Source organism: Lygodium microphyllum, chromosome 13 (genome assembly GCF_053477565.2).
Source record: "Lygodium microphyllum isolate KBCC chromosome 13, Lygodium_microphyllum_v1.1.10, whole genome shotgun sequence".
Taxonomy (NCBI): domain Eukaryota; kingdom Viridiplantae; phylum Streptophyta; class Polypodiopsida; order Schizaeales; family Lygodiaceae; genus Lygodium; species Lygodium microphyllum.
Window position 1 is genome coordinate 68,696,690 of NC_141147.1, and position 15,844 is coordinate 68,712,533.

Sequence of the window (15,844 nt, forward strand, 5' to 3'; positions counted from 1 at the left end):
TGCAAGAACAAGATGGCTCCCAAGGCATAGTCTAATGCATCGATCTCAGAAAAATGGCTTTGTAGGATCTAAGTGGACTAGGATTGGGACAGTGGTATAAGTGGTCTTTAGGGTCTAGAAGGCCTTCTTGGCTTCCAGGGTTCATGAGAAAATTGAGTTTCCTATGAGTGTGGTGAGTGGTGTGACTATCTTTGAGTAATCCTTGATAAATATCCTATAGAAGTTGATAAAGCCAAGGAAACTTAGATATCGTGAACACATGTGAATGTTTGTCAGTTAAGAATAGTCTCGATCTTCTTGGGGTCCATGAAGATTCCTCTCTAGGAGACATTGTACCCCAAGAATCCCACTTCTTGTCTGATGGAAAAAACACTTCTCAAGTTTTGCATGTAGTCCTTTTTCTATGAGATTTTCCCAAAACTGATTTTACATGGTGCTTATGCTCCTTTGGATCTTTTGAGAATATTAAGATATCATTCGAGTATATAACTACAAAATTATCTAGATGCTTTTGGAAGATATCATTCATCATATGCTAAAACATTGTAGGAGCATTGGTGAGACCGAATGGTATAACAACATACTCAAAGTGACCATATCTTGTGTGGAAGGCTATCTTCCATTTGTCTCCTTCTCTGATCGATACAAGATTGTAAGCCCCTCGTAGATTAAGCTTTGTGAAGATCTTGGCTTTTCCAAGGCATTCCAAGAGCTTTGATATCAATAGCAAAGGGTATCGATTCTTGGGCTACTATCTTGTTGAGTTCTCAATAGTCCACACACATGTGAAGTGACCAATCTTTCTTATTCATGAAAAGAGTTAGGACTCTAGCAGGAGACTTTGAGTGCCTAATGAACCCATTAGCTAAGTTCTCATCAATATTCTTGTGTATTTAGCTAGTTCATCATCAAGGGATAGCTTGTAGATGGGTCCAAAAGCTGGTTGAGCTCCCTCATAGAGCTCTACAGCACAATCATATTGTCTATGTTCGGGCAAGAGATCTACATTATTTTTTTCAAAGACATCTTGGAATTCTTGATATTGGCTTGGTATCTTGACTGACTCATCCTTACTAGATTCTTGAGTTGGTCTATGATATATCATGTAGGCTGATTTGTGCCTTACTATGTTCATAAAGGCTTTGGCTCCTAGATATACCGACTTTCCTTGCTTTTCACAATGTGTAATCTTTCACTTAACCCAATCAATTTTTTGGTTGTGTTGCTTTAGCCAAGGCATGCCAAGGATGATTGTATTTGTGGGATTGAAAATGCCATTAAAGCATACATGAGATTTGTGATTGCCAAGAGTTACTGTGAGTGGTTAGGTTTCCTTGGTAATCTCCAGATATGCTAGAGGTCTTCCATCCATGACTTCAGCTATTGTAGGATTGGTCTTTTGTACTATTGGCTAGTATCTATTCACAAGTCCATCATCAATGAAATATGCAGAGGCCTGAGAGTCAACTAAGGCTTTGAGGGAAAGGGTCTCACTTGGTGGGATCATCTAGACTATGAAAAGGAAAGTTTCCATAGGTGTGGTTGGGATCAAGAGACTCTTTTTTATATCAAGGTTTGGCTATACGGTCTCATTTACAATTGGACATCATTGTTTTCCTACTCGAGGATGGTTGCAACAACTCTTAGGTTCTTTCCCTCTTATTAGGGAAATTAAGGGTGATGTGTCTAGGGTTTCCACAATACAGACATAGATGATTCTCTCTTCATCTTTGCTTTTCTTGTGGGGTCAAGGGCTAGAATTTGGTATTATCTATTTGCATCAATTCAGACTTGGTTTCTTCTTTGAATATCTCTTTAATTGGGCCTGGGTTCCATTGGCAATGCCTTAATTCTTCTTGCTTTTCTTGCTTCCTCTTGAACAATCTATTATCACATTGGATAGCTTGCATGATATAATCGTTGTTGAGTGTTTTTGCCATAGGCATATTGAGCATGAGGTCCTTGATGTCATCTCAAAGACCCCATTTGAAATGGTTGATAAAACACTCCTCATGCCAAGTGGGGTCATAGATTAATTGCCTAAACTGAGATGCATAAGCAGAGGTAGGGTGGTTACCTTGTTGTAGCTTTTGAAGTTTTGCTTTTGCTACTTCAGTGTTTGCATCTCCAAATGTGGAAGTGATCTCGCAAAGAAATGCCTCATAGTTATGAAGCACTAGCATATTCTTTTCCCAGATTGGGGCAAAGCACGATAAAGTTTGAGCACAAAGAAAACTCCCAATGAATCCCACCTTGAAAGCATCATCTAATACCTATCCAGTTGCATGCGGTATAGAGGTTACTTGTTGCATGAATCCCTTGAACTTCAAATGGTCACCATTGAACTTCTTTGGCATGTTGATCTTTTTGTTTGGGGTTGACAAACATATGGAATCATCTGATCACTTCCTCTATTGTTTTGCAAGTCTAAGATTAGTTCTTGCATCTCTTGAAGTGCAAGGCCTAGATGCATAGGGTGTTCTATTTGAAGTTGCACTTGTTGTTCATTCAAGTCTTGAATTTGTTGTCGGAGGTTTTGAAGGGAGGCCACGATTCTTTCAAGGGTCTTCTACATGGTTCTCAATAGGGCTAGAAAGTAGTCTTGCCAAACTATTATGGAAGCACTAGATTGTGCTTGAGAGAGACTAGATTAGATGCAATACTTGTTACAAGAATTCTCATTACAAGATAATCCCATGTAGGGGCACAAGGTACAATGATAACTTAACAAGATATGAAAAATTTCACAACCTGGGATCGTAGGTATAGACAATAGGACTTGATAGGATATGAAGGATCCCACAACTCAAGATCGTAGGTATGGATACAAGATATCAAAATTACAAGGTCAGCCTCGATGGGAATGAACAAGATACAAGATACTACTAGACAAGATCTCATACTATGAGATTACAAGGTGACAAGACAACATGAGTACAATGGAAGACAAGATAAGACTAGATACCATGACTATACAAGAACTAGAACTAGAACTAAAACTTACTTACTTGGAGGTCTCAACTCCTCGAGCTCCCAAGACTGGCATTGGCAAGATTGAGAAGCTCTATAGCGAGCCCCTCCTTTTATAGGTGTTGGAGGGTCGCTAAAGATCTTCTAGAATATTCCATGATGACATCATCAATTATGTAGAAAATGACATGGCATATCTTCTAGAAAATTATATGATGATATGGCAAGCATAGGTTTGCATGGTTGGCTCGAGGATGTCTTAAGGGTGGGTTCGCATGGGGTGTGGATTCATACGACATGAGGAAGAATTAATCCATACACTTGATCATGGCATGTCCATGATACCCTCTTCCCCCCTCTCTTTGTCTTCATAATCTAGAGGGGGAAAATGAAATCTAAAGTTTGAATGTACACCTTGACCAAAAAATAACACTAGCACAATAATTATTGGATGTAAATCAAAATGAACATTGGATGAAATATGATATTGTTGTTTCATTATAATTCAAAGTACAAATTAAAAAAAAGGTTAGAATGAAGCCATAGGCTAATAAAATACTTTGGATCTTTAAAAACTTTAAAGGGGGCAACAATCTACAAGAATTTCTTCTAAGACTTTGGTTTGGGAGGTTCTAGGTAAGGATCTTCAAAGTTAATGCTTGTTTGAGGTGAATGGTCATTAGTTCCTTTACCTCCTAAGCTAGACGTTGTGTATTCTATGGAGATCTTCATATTTTTCTTTGAAATAGCATGTTGGATTCCTTTTCCTCATAATTTTAGTGCAAACCTCAGAGATCATTTCCATCCCATCATTAGTCATCTCCATGGTTTCTCCTTCAACCAGCTCTTCCACATTTGGTTTTTTAGTTTCATATAACTATTGTCTTGCCTCATGTACTTTAGGCACTATCTTCTTTGGCTCTCATGGCTTGGCTACCCCAAAATAGTATCCTCTCCTACTAGATTTACTAACCTTGTCGCCCATTCCACCATCATGCAATAGGGCTTCTTGTCACCCCCTATGGTACCAAGTACTTTATCTACCCCCCACTACATGTAGTATTGGTGTTCGGCTTTCTAGAGGATTCTGCCTAAGAGTGCATTGCACAAATGATGAACTGATATTATTTAGCATTAAAGTTCTCTAAATCAAGTTGTGGAATTTTTAAGAGAAGATTGCAAAATAATTTTTTTAATAGTATTACCAACACCATCAAACGATGATCTGATTATTGCAGATGGGCACAATATATATCTAATGCTTCATTCTCATGTGTTTTTGTTAGGAAGATTCAATAGCACCTAGGAAAAAAAAAAGAGCAAAGGTTGTCTATACAAGAAAATGTGGTTGTAGTAATAAAAATGAGCTACAAATTGATACACTAAATAAAGCATTGAATGCGTGCTTTTTTGAGCATGCAACCAATACTAATTGCTGAATATATATTCATTAGGTCCATAGATTATACATGGTATTTACATAATTACCCTTTGCACTAGGTGGATTAATCCCTTGGATCCTCACAGAGATGGGCTCCACCCCCCCTCCACACCTCTTCCCATGGAAGTTGGTGGGAAAAGTTGCAACATGATATGGCCTCCAAATAAGGACCTAGTGTAGTAATGAATCTACACATATATGTAGCTAGGTTGGCAAAGTTTTATCTTTGGTGAGAGAATGCAAGACTAGATTTCTTGTAATTTCCATGTAGGTTTAATTGTCACAAAGCAAATTTATAGACTCCTTTTGCACTCTTCCCATAACTACCAAATTTGAAAAAAATTTGTAAGTTTAGTAAAGTAAAAGGGGTCATTTTGAGGCTTATAGCATGTAAAAAATGTCAAGAATCGCGTGGTGGGGGGACTTGCTCAAGATGTTGCACCGAACACACACAGAATGCACAAGGAGAAGCTCACTCAAGAGACAAGAAGAGAGATGGAGGCCAAAACGTTTTCTTGCTGGATTCTTCTTCTTCTTCCACACTCTTTACAATGTACACAAAGTATAGATAAGATACAATATAAAGAAAAGTGGCCTACTAAGTCAAACAATGCATAACCGACTACACTAGTCGACTGGCGTTATAACTATGCCAGCTGTAAATAGATGTAATAACCTGAATATAATAAGTAATGAGTCAGTGGCCATGTGAGAGTCATAATGACTACCAACGTGCTAAGTGTAGACGTGTGGACCCATCTAATTAGGCGGTCCATCATCAATGTCTACATGTGTTGAGCTTGTCATCTCAGCACTCCCCCTCAAGCTCAACTACATCTCTGCAACTCCAAGTAAGCTTCGAAACTTTAGCTTCTCTGTACCCAATGCCTTCGTGAAGATGTCAGCTATCTGATCCTGTGTGCTGACATACACCAAGTCAATCTCACCTGCTAGTATCTTCTCTCTCACAAAGTGGTAGTGTACCTCAATATGTTTTGTCTTGGCATGGAACACAGGGTTCCTAGCCAACTGTATACTGCTCATGTTGTCATAATAAATGACAACTAGACCTTCCACCTGCACATCCAAATCAGCCATTAACTTTTGTAGCCATACTACCTCACATGCTGCAATAGCAACACCTCTATACTCAGCCTCTGTACTCGACAAAGCAACTATAGATTGTTTTTTGCTGCTCCAAGCAACTGCTGCACTACCAAGAGAGAACATGTATCCGCTGGTAGATCTTCTATCAGACATACTACTAGCCCAATCTGCATTTGTGTATCCAAACACCTGTACATCTGTACCTGCCTCATAGAAAAGTCCATAATGTAATGTGGTGTTCACATATCTCAATATGCGTCTGATTGCATCGAAATGTGGCTTTCTAGGTACTTGCATAAACTGACTCACAAGACCAACATCGTAGCTCAAGTCTGGCCTTGTAATGGTCATGTAGATCAAACTCCCCACTATCCTCCTGAACATAGTAGGGTCTTCTATCTCATCCCCAACATCAGCACTCAACTTTACATTCTGCTCCAACGGGACTGAAAGTGGTTTGCATGCTGTCATACCATACTTGAACAACATATCTAAGCCATATTGTCTTTGGGACAGCCATATACCATCATCACATATGATCACCTCAATGCCAAGGAAGTACTTAGCTCACCTAAATTCTTCATCTCAAACTTCTTCTTCAAAAAATCCTTGACTTCAACAATCCCACTATCACTATCACCTGTAATAATCAAGTCATCCACATAGATGACTATGATGACCAAACCTGCATCTCCCTTTCTCACATAAAGTGAGTGATCAGCATCAAAAACATAAAAGCCAATATTGACAAGATACTCTCTGATCTTGTTAGACCAAGCTCTAGGTGCTTGCTTGAGCCCATAGAGCGCCTTCTTCAACCTGCACACATATGTGGGATGCTCTAAATCTTCATAGCCTGCTGGTTGATCCATATACACTTCTTCCTGCAAATCACCATGTAAGAAGGCATTCTTCATATCCATTTGCTGCAACCTCCAACCTTTGGCTGCTGCCAAAGCAATCACACATCTGACAGTTGTCATCTTAGTAACTGGACTGAAGGTTTCTTCATAATCTATGCCATATGTCTGGGCATAGCCTTTTGCAGCCAGCCTAGCCTTGTACCTACTAATAGAACCATCTGCATTGTGCTTAATCTTATAAACCCACTTACATCCAATAGTTTTCTTGCCCTTTGGTAATGATACTAGATCCCAAGTCTTATTGGCCTCTAATGCAGCCATCTGCTCATCCATTGCTGCATCCCAACGAGGATGACCAACAGCCTCCTCAAAACATGTGGGCTCAACATCCTCAACTAGTTTCACCATATAAGCATAATGGTGAGCTGCATAACCTTCAAAACCAAATCTTTTAACAGGGTATCTGACCCTGCTAGATCTGCGTACCACCGGATCACTCAATGGAGCCTTTACATTACTATGAGCTCTCTGTACACCTGGTGTCCTGATAGAAGGAATACCAAGCTCATCATCCAAGCTCTTTGAGCCACTGGAGTCTCCATCAAGAACTGCATCAATGCCATCTGACACATTATGTTTTCCTTTGTCTTTACCTGTAGTGCTACTAGATGCATCTGAAGATGTAGAGGTACTCCTTAGTCTCCCAGACCAAGGACTACCAGATGATGTCTCTGGTCCACTAAGAGTCCGTGATTCTTGCTTTTTAGCCTACACATGAGTGTCATGATCATCATCATTATCCAAATGCATCACCACTAGATGCATACCAACTGCTCATTTCATCAAAGATGACATCCCTCCTCACTCTGAACTTACATGTGACAGGGTTATAACAGTGATACCCTTTTTGCTCTAAAGAGTATCCAATAAAAACACATTTTTCTGCCTTTGGATCAAGCTTCTTCCGTAGCTCATCTGGCACATGAACGTATGCAACATAGCCAAATACCTTCAAGTGCGATACATCAGGCTTCTTTCTAGTAAAGCATTCTTCAGGAGTCATGCCATGAACTGCAGCTGTGGGAGTTCTATTCATAATATAAACAGCAGTATGAACAGCCTCAGACCAAAAATTTTAGGCATATTCTTTTCAGCTCTATCAAGGCACATGCAACTTCTGCAATATGCCTGTTTTTCCTTTCTGCAACCCCATTTTGCTGTGGGGTATATCTGCATGTGAACTGTCTCTTTATCCCATGAGACCTCAGAAAATCACTGAACTCATTCGAGAGGTACTCTCCCCCTCCATCTGACCTCAAGCACTTTACTTTCAAGCCTGTTTCTCTTTCAATTGCAGCCTTGAAAGTTCTAAAGTGCTCAAATGCTTCACTCTTTTCCTTCATAAAATATACCCACAGCTTTCTAGAACAATCATCAATGAATGTGACAAAGTATGAACTGCCTTCAAGAGATATATTTTGTGTAGGCCCCAGAATGTCTATATGCACAACATCAAGGATATTTATGCTTACATCTCTGTCATGTGAAAAGGGTTGTCTTGCCTACTTACCAAACTGACATGCTTTGCATACCTTATGAAATTCTGCAACTTTAAATGTAGGCAAACCTGTAACCAACCCTTTGGACTACATTAATTTCAGCCTTTGTACATTTGCATGTCCAATGCGTTTGTGCCAAATTTCAATATCTGCAACAACACCTTTTCCTTTAGCATACATAGTAGCATTCATAGTAGGAATTCCAGCATCCAAAGTAAACATACGTCCAACTCTACTTCCCTTTGCTACCAACCTGCACTTGTCATTGAAGTCTTCTACAAAGCAGCCCTTTGCATTAAATTTGACTTGCAGCCCTTGCTCTACCATTTGACCCGACTGACACCAAGTTCTTTGTAATAGATGGCACATGTAATACATTTGAAAGACTCTTTGTCTTACCCATCATGCAAGGACAAGGGAACTTTTTCAATGTGTGAAATTGGGTGGCATGAATCATCACCCATCTGCACATAACCTGCATTTTGCAAATCCTGCATCTCTCCAAACCATTCTGCATGGCTGGTCATATGATTGGATGCACCTGAATAAACATACCAAATATCATCATGTGTTCCCTTTCCTATAACAGTATTCAACATATGCTGCATAACAAACAGACATTCATTTTTGTCTTCATTCTGTCGTGAAGACGATGCATAGTTTCCTTGCTACAACTTACCATTGCGAATATCATCTTTCTTAGCATAACATTGGGCTGCAATATGACCTGTTTTGCCACAGTAGTGACACACAATACTAGAGTTGTTAGAACCTCTGTTTTGCCATCCACCTCTTTCTCTAAAGCTCCCCCTGCCTCTAAAGTTACCATGACCTCCTGAAACCTGCATATCTCCAAATTGCCGATTCAATCTGTTTTGCTGGTTGTCACTACCACATCCTGTACCACGGCCTCTTGAAGAGAACCTGCCACGTCCCCTTCCTGAACTGAAGTAGAAAGCTTGAACCTGTTCACCACTTCTTTCAGATGTCTCACTCTGCATATTGATTTCTTCAGTGATCATAAGGGAGACCAACTCATCGAAATCTGGAAATGGCTTTCTGACATATACGGAAGTTACAAAGGACTTCCAAGCCTTTTCATTGTTAAGTCCACCCAAGGTAGACGATACCAAATCATCATCATCACGCATTGCATCAATCGCTGCCAATGCATCTGCAATGCTCCTTACCTTCAGTGCATACTCATTGATAGACATCTTCCCTTTCTTCAATGTATTCAACTCTTGCTTGAGTTGAATCTTTCGTGCCTTTGTATTTATGGAAAATATACTTTCAAGTATGGTCCAAGTTGCATATGAATTCTCTGCATTTCTAATATGTCCTAGCATATTATTGTCAATTACTGCAGACAGCCAATACATGACCTTCTTGTCTTTTGCATTCCATTTCTTTCGTGCCTTTGTCTCTTCTGCAGTTGGAGGATCACTCACCTCCGGCTCCTTTTCTTCACCTAAAACAAACTCGTAGAGGCCTTTTCCAATAAGGAAGTTCGTGACATGGAACTTCCATGAAGGGTATTTGTTCTTGTCGAGCTTCTCAATGATGGGGCTTCCACTGTTCTCTGCCATTATCATAAAACTAATACCAAACAACAAGCAAATCTTCTGCAACCCTCGACCTGTAGTGCACAACAATACATCAAATAGCCTTTTTCACTCTGCTCAACAATACATGCAATCTGCAACCTGTTTGCAGATAAACCTTATGTTCGCTTCCTGTAAACACCTCAAGAATTACAGATTCACAATGTGTAACCTGCGTACCTACTTTCGGTCAAAACAGTCAAAATCACAGTGTACCGTGAAACTGTTGTCTGCAACCTTGCGGCTCTTAAACGGGACCTGAAACGTCCTCAGATGCCCAAAATAACTGCGGAATACACATCACTCTTCACGCACACCAAATCGCAATGCAATCTGAGATTTTTGCTTTGCCCTACTTCCGGTGCCTCCATAGGCACTATTCAAGAGAAAGAGTGGAAGGATGGGAGAGCTTCTTACCTGTGGCTTGCTTGCTCGAACCTTCGTTCTTCTCCTTCATTTTAGCTTTCAAAATCAGCCTCTCTTAGTGGTACGGCTCTGATACCATGTCAAGAATCGCGTGGTGGGGGGACTTGCTCAAGATGCTGCACCGAACACACACAGAATGCACAAGGAGAAGCTCACTCAAGAGACAAGAAGAGAGATGGAGGCCAAAAAGTTTTCTTGCTCACTTCTTCTTCTTCTTCTTCCACACTCTTTACAATGTACAAAAAGTATAGATAAGATACAACATAAAGAAAAGTGGCCTACTAAGTCAAACAATGCATAACCGACTACACTAGTCGACTGGCGCTATAACTATGCCAGCTATAAATAGGTGTAACAACCTAAATATAATAAGTAATGAGTCACTGGCCATGTGAGAGTCATAATGACCACCGATGTGCTAAGTGTAGATGTGTGGACGCATCTAACCAGGCGGTCCATCATCAATGTCCGCATGTGTTGAGCTTGTCATCTCAACAAAAAAAGGGTATTTCTTAATATCCTTTGAAGGCACGTTATATACATGATTTCTTATAGATAGGCTCCCTGAGGATGTGTGCACATGGGGTATGCAAGGGTGGTGTGTAAGGGGTGTGCACATGTGCATGGAGGGTGCATTAGGGGGTGTGCACTAGTGCACGAGTGCATTAGAGTGTATAGTGATGTGTATAATATGATGCGATGGGTTTCATGGATACACTATGGAGTGGAAGAGGAATGCACTAAGGGATGTGCATTAGTCCACTGGGTGCACTAGCGTAAGGGGTGTGCATGGAAGAGTGTGTATTGAGCTAGCATAAGGAGGGTGTGGTACTGTGTGGATACACTAATGCACATGCATGATGCATGTGCAAGGATTGTCCACATGCTCACTAAGATGTGGGATGTGGGTTGTGCTAAGTAAAAATACGTGAGTGTAAGCTAGATGCACAAAGGGTTGTGCACTAGTGTAAGAGTATGTAGTGAGGTGCAAGAAGTGCACACAAGGGCCTGCAATGGGTCACATGCAAGGGGGTTGCACTAGTGTAAGGGGATTTGTGTTATCTCTAATAAGTTTTAAGAATCTAGTCTATTTAAAATCTCCATGAACAACAATCCTCCTCAATAGTACAAGCTTTATATCTTTTCAACAAAGTGTGTAGTTTAGTGGGTGGGGGCTTAACTAGTGAAGCCAACATGATCATTAAAGAATAACTCAAAACTAGAGTCAAAAAGTCACCTGAATGACCTCAGTGAAAGAATGTATCTAGGAAATGATGTGTGAAGCAAAGTAGTTGGATGTAACAAAGCACCATCACAAGTGGAGACCCATAAAAATTTAAACTTAAGACCCATAAAAAATTAAACTCAATTAGAATAATTGGCATTATTCAATATGCAAGTTATAAAATTTTGCAATCACTACATATGCATTGTCCATTCTACACTCTAAATGAATTTCAAGTTTGAAAATTTTGAAGCTTTAGCTAGAACTTTAGTTATTATATATTTAGGTTGAAATGGTTGGGACATTATGATTTTTTGGACTAGTGTGGAGTTAGATTCCATCACAAGTATGTAAAAACTATACATGTTCAAGCAAGGATTTGGTCATAGGTAAGGCAGTCCAAGCTAGGCTCTAGCCACAAGTATGAAATACTTTTTATTGTGCTTATATTCTCTCACAAAACTTTTATTACTTACTCAATTTTGTATATGTGCTCAATTTTATAAGTGTGCCTGGGGCTTGAGTAGAGTGTTGATTTATGAAAAGATGAGTGATTAGTTTGTGAGTGGAGATTCCTTAACATCCTTCCCTTCACATGGATGTAGCATTTTTCATGGTATATCTGCTTCTTGCTCACATGATATATTCCCAAATCTTTTTGAAGTGATCTTCTCTCGTAATTGGTCATCTTATTTCTTGGTCCCTATAACTAGGATAATGGTCAAGCACTTCTTCTAATCACATGACTTTTCAAAATTTTTTGATAAGAATTGTAAATATACTATTTGGAAATGGTATTGTGCTTATGGTAGTTTAGGTTACAATGTGGATGATAGCAAACTGATTAAGTCCTTAATGCTTATCATCATAATAAAAATTCTCACACACTCCATCACTCACACAAGTTTATATATATATGTTTGATTACATATTGGAAAAATATGCTTTCTTCCTAATACCTTCAAGCATCATAGAGACTTTATTACTTTCTTTGCACCTTCTTGAAAGTAAAAATTCACCCACTTCCAATAAGTAATTTCAAAAAATCACCTATCTTTGCACTTCAAAGAAGCCTTGCACACATGAGATAGACTCTCCCTTGAATGAAATGCTACAATATGATTGTTTATGACTAATAGTACTATAGCTCATTAATATCAAGGAGAAACTTGCATGCTAGTAGAGTTAAAGAGTTTATGACACGAGAAATTGTAGTGGCATGCCCACTAGAGATAAAGAGATTTGGTGTGGATTTGACATGAGAATTTGTATATAAGTAGCTATTGATTATGTTTAGCATAGTATGATCAAGGGATTTAGAGAATCCCTCTCTTGGATTTCAAGTATGAAGCTTAAAAAAAAACTTTGCTACTTGAAAGAATAGTCACTTGTATACACACTTCAAATGCAGTACTTATTGGCATGATATGCTTCTGTCATAATACTTCCAATTATTATAGAAAATCTATTACTTTCTTTGAAAGCAAGAAGTTTCTCATTTCCAATAAGTTAGTTAAAAAAATCACATACCACCAATGGAGTAAAAGGCTTTAATGTGTATTTTGCATGAGAGTAGCTCTTGATGAGGTTTAGCATTATGTACAAATGAAGGAAAAGAGAGAGTAACTCTCTTCGAGTGCAAGTATGAAGTTTAAAACCCAGTAGCTCTCTTGGAGTTCCAATATGGAGCTTAGACAAAAAACTTTGCTACTTGAAAGGAGAGTCACTTCTATATATGTTCAATTACATGATTTATTGCCATTATATGCTTTAGTTATACTACATTCAATTACTATAGAAAATTACTTACTTTCTTTTGAAATAAAAAAGTCGCTCACTTTGAATAAGTTAGATCAAATAATCACCTACCTTTGCACCTCAAAGAACCCTTGCCACATGAGATAAACTCTCTATTGAATGAAATACTACATTGAGGTGGTTTATGACCAATACTACTATAGCTCATTCGTAGCAAGGAGAGATTTATATGCTTAAAGAGTTTAATATGGATTTGGCATGAGAGTTTGTAATAGCATGCCATATAAAGTTAAATAGCATGGCATGAGAATTTGTATATGTAGCTATTGATGAGGTTTAGCATTACGAGAAGAGAGAAAGCTTGAGCTCTTGTAACACATAGATACATACACACAAATAGATCACACAAAAGATAGGGAGTTGAAATGAAATTTTCTTCTTCTTCAAAATAATGAGAGTCTAAAACCTTAACATTCATTATATGTACAAAGTGGTCCATAATTAGTGTAAATTTATTGCACAAAAATTTGTAAATTAGGCTATTATTAAGGTCCAAACCATTAAAATTTGGCTATAATTTATGCAAAAAAAACCCTTATTGTTAAATATGGTTATAGTATAAGATTTTAAATTTCATCATCAAAAGGCACTGCGCATGCGCGCGCGCACGCACGCACCCGCACACACGCACGCACGCACGCACGCACGCACGCACGCGCACACGCGCACACGCACACACGCACACACACACACACACACACACACACACACACACACACACACACACACACACACACACACACACACACACACACACACACACACACACACACACACACACACACACACACACACACACACACACACACACACACACACACACACACACACACACACACACACACACACACACAAAACACGCACACAAATTGCTCGCAAAGTATAAACTTTATATGTTATAACATTATATAAGGTTCAAGTATGTGAGTGAGTAAATATGTGTGTATATGCATATTTGTATTTACATCTTAGCCAACTTGACAAGGTTAAATCATAAATGAGCTTGAGTCACTAAATCTTCAAGCATAATTTTCATTAGGGGCTCCCAAAAAGAAATCCATAATGTAAACAAGCTAACTAATAAAATGGTTAGACATCTTTGTCATAACTTGGTGGGTAGATTAAGTGGTATCCATGGCCAATTGTAAAGAACTACTTGTAGCATCACTACTACAATGATCCCCCTATAGCGAGGCATAAAGTGATTGATTGTCGTCTCATGAGTGATGTAAAAAGGCCTGTCACTACTGTACATTGTTTATGCGATGCGTATAGTGAGGATATCAGTGACCAAAAAGCGTCGCATAAGCAGCTTGAAAATTTTAACATGGCTTTAGTCGCTTAAGCGATGAAAATATTAAAACAAAATCGTTGCTTAAGTGATGACACCCTGTGGACCCGAGCTATCTGTTTTCGTCTCCTCTGTTTCTCCTTGGCCATTTTCTGGTACACCCCCCTCTCTCCCTCTCTTTCTCTATTGTGCATCTCTCTCTCAATCCCTCTTGTGGTTACACACAAACACACGCACACACACACACACACACACGCACACACACACACACACACACACACACACACACACACTCTCTCTCTCTCTCTCTCTCTCTCTCTCTCTCAGATATCACAAAACCTGTTGGATTTCGCTATTATACTAGTGTTATGGTTATTTACTATAATCGATCCTTCAAAAAATGTCTCATATTCTTGTGATTCTTGATAAGCAGATTTGGATAGGTTAGAGGGTACACCGCCACCTCCTACCGGTGATTGGCTGGGGTGGATAGAGTTCCAGTGCTACACATGGACCTACATATGATGATTTTCACTATGAGGAGCATATGATATGTTGGCGTGATCATTTTCAAGGCACATATTAGAGGCCACAATGAGAGTGCCATTCACATAAGATGCAGTACGGTATTTATGATCGAGTGCCAACACCTAAGGAGTGACATGAACTTATGGTACATGACTGATCTTTCTTACTTTCATTATTAGCTTTTGTAATGAGCATTGACTTATATATGTGATGCGAACTACGTTATATATGTAGGGACCCTTGCTTGATGAGAATGATGACTACAGTATTGGTGGGGCACATGTCCCTCGCACACGACATGGACATGCCATTGGTCAGTTGCAGTTTGAGGTTTCTTGACGACCTCTTGCCCTTGGAATTGAGGTTGAGACAGTTGGAGATCATCCATTTCCTACTCATTTTTTTGTACTCTAGTTTAGATGTGTACGATTTTAGAGGATACGGAGGATGGCAAAGGGGATCACTTCCATCAGATGGAGAGGTTTTCAGCTTCTAGGGCAATTGGTACATGATTTCTCCATCCACTATCAATGGAGCAGGACAAGGCCTATTTATTGCATAGGATCTACATTGCCCCCCTCTTCATAGGTCACTCTTATGTCTTTTTGTGGACCTATATATGGGTGGGGACCATGGGATCAGCTTGCTCGCTACATTCAAAGAATGAGTACTTATGGGCTGTGTCTCAATGCAACCTCTCTTTTTGAGAGAGGCATCACACATGCAGAGGGGCAAAGACTCTATATTGATGGGAGACCTTACTCTGAAGGAAACATAGCAACTTTGATCAATAGCAGCTGAGGAAGAAGCGCAAGAACAAATTTCACATTTGTAGAGATTGAAAATAGTCATGAACCAGGACATATGAATAGAGATGTACCAAGATACATAGTTGTGAATGCTATTACATCATTGCATGTTGGCAATGAATTGTTAGTTAACTATGGTTGGCCTAGGCCTCCACGAGTGCCCTTTATAGATGAGGATTAGGAGCTCTAGTGTATATAGATTA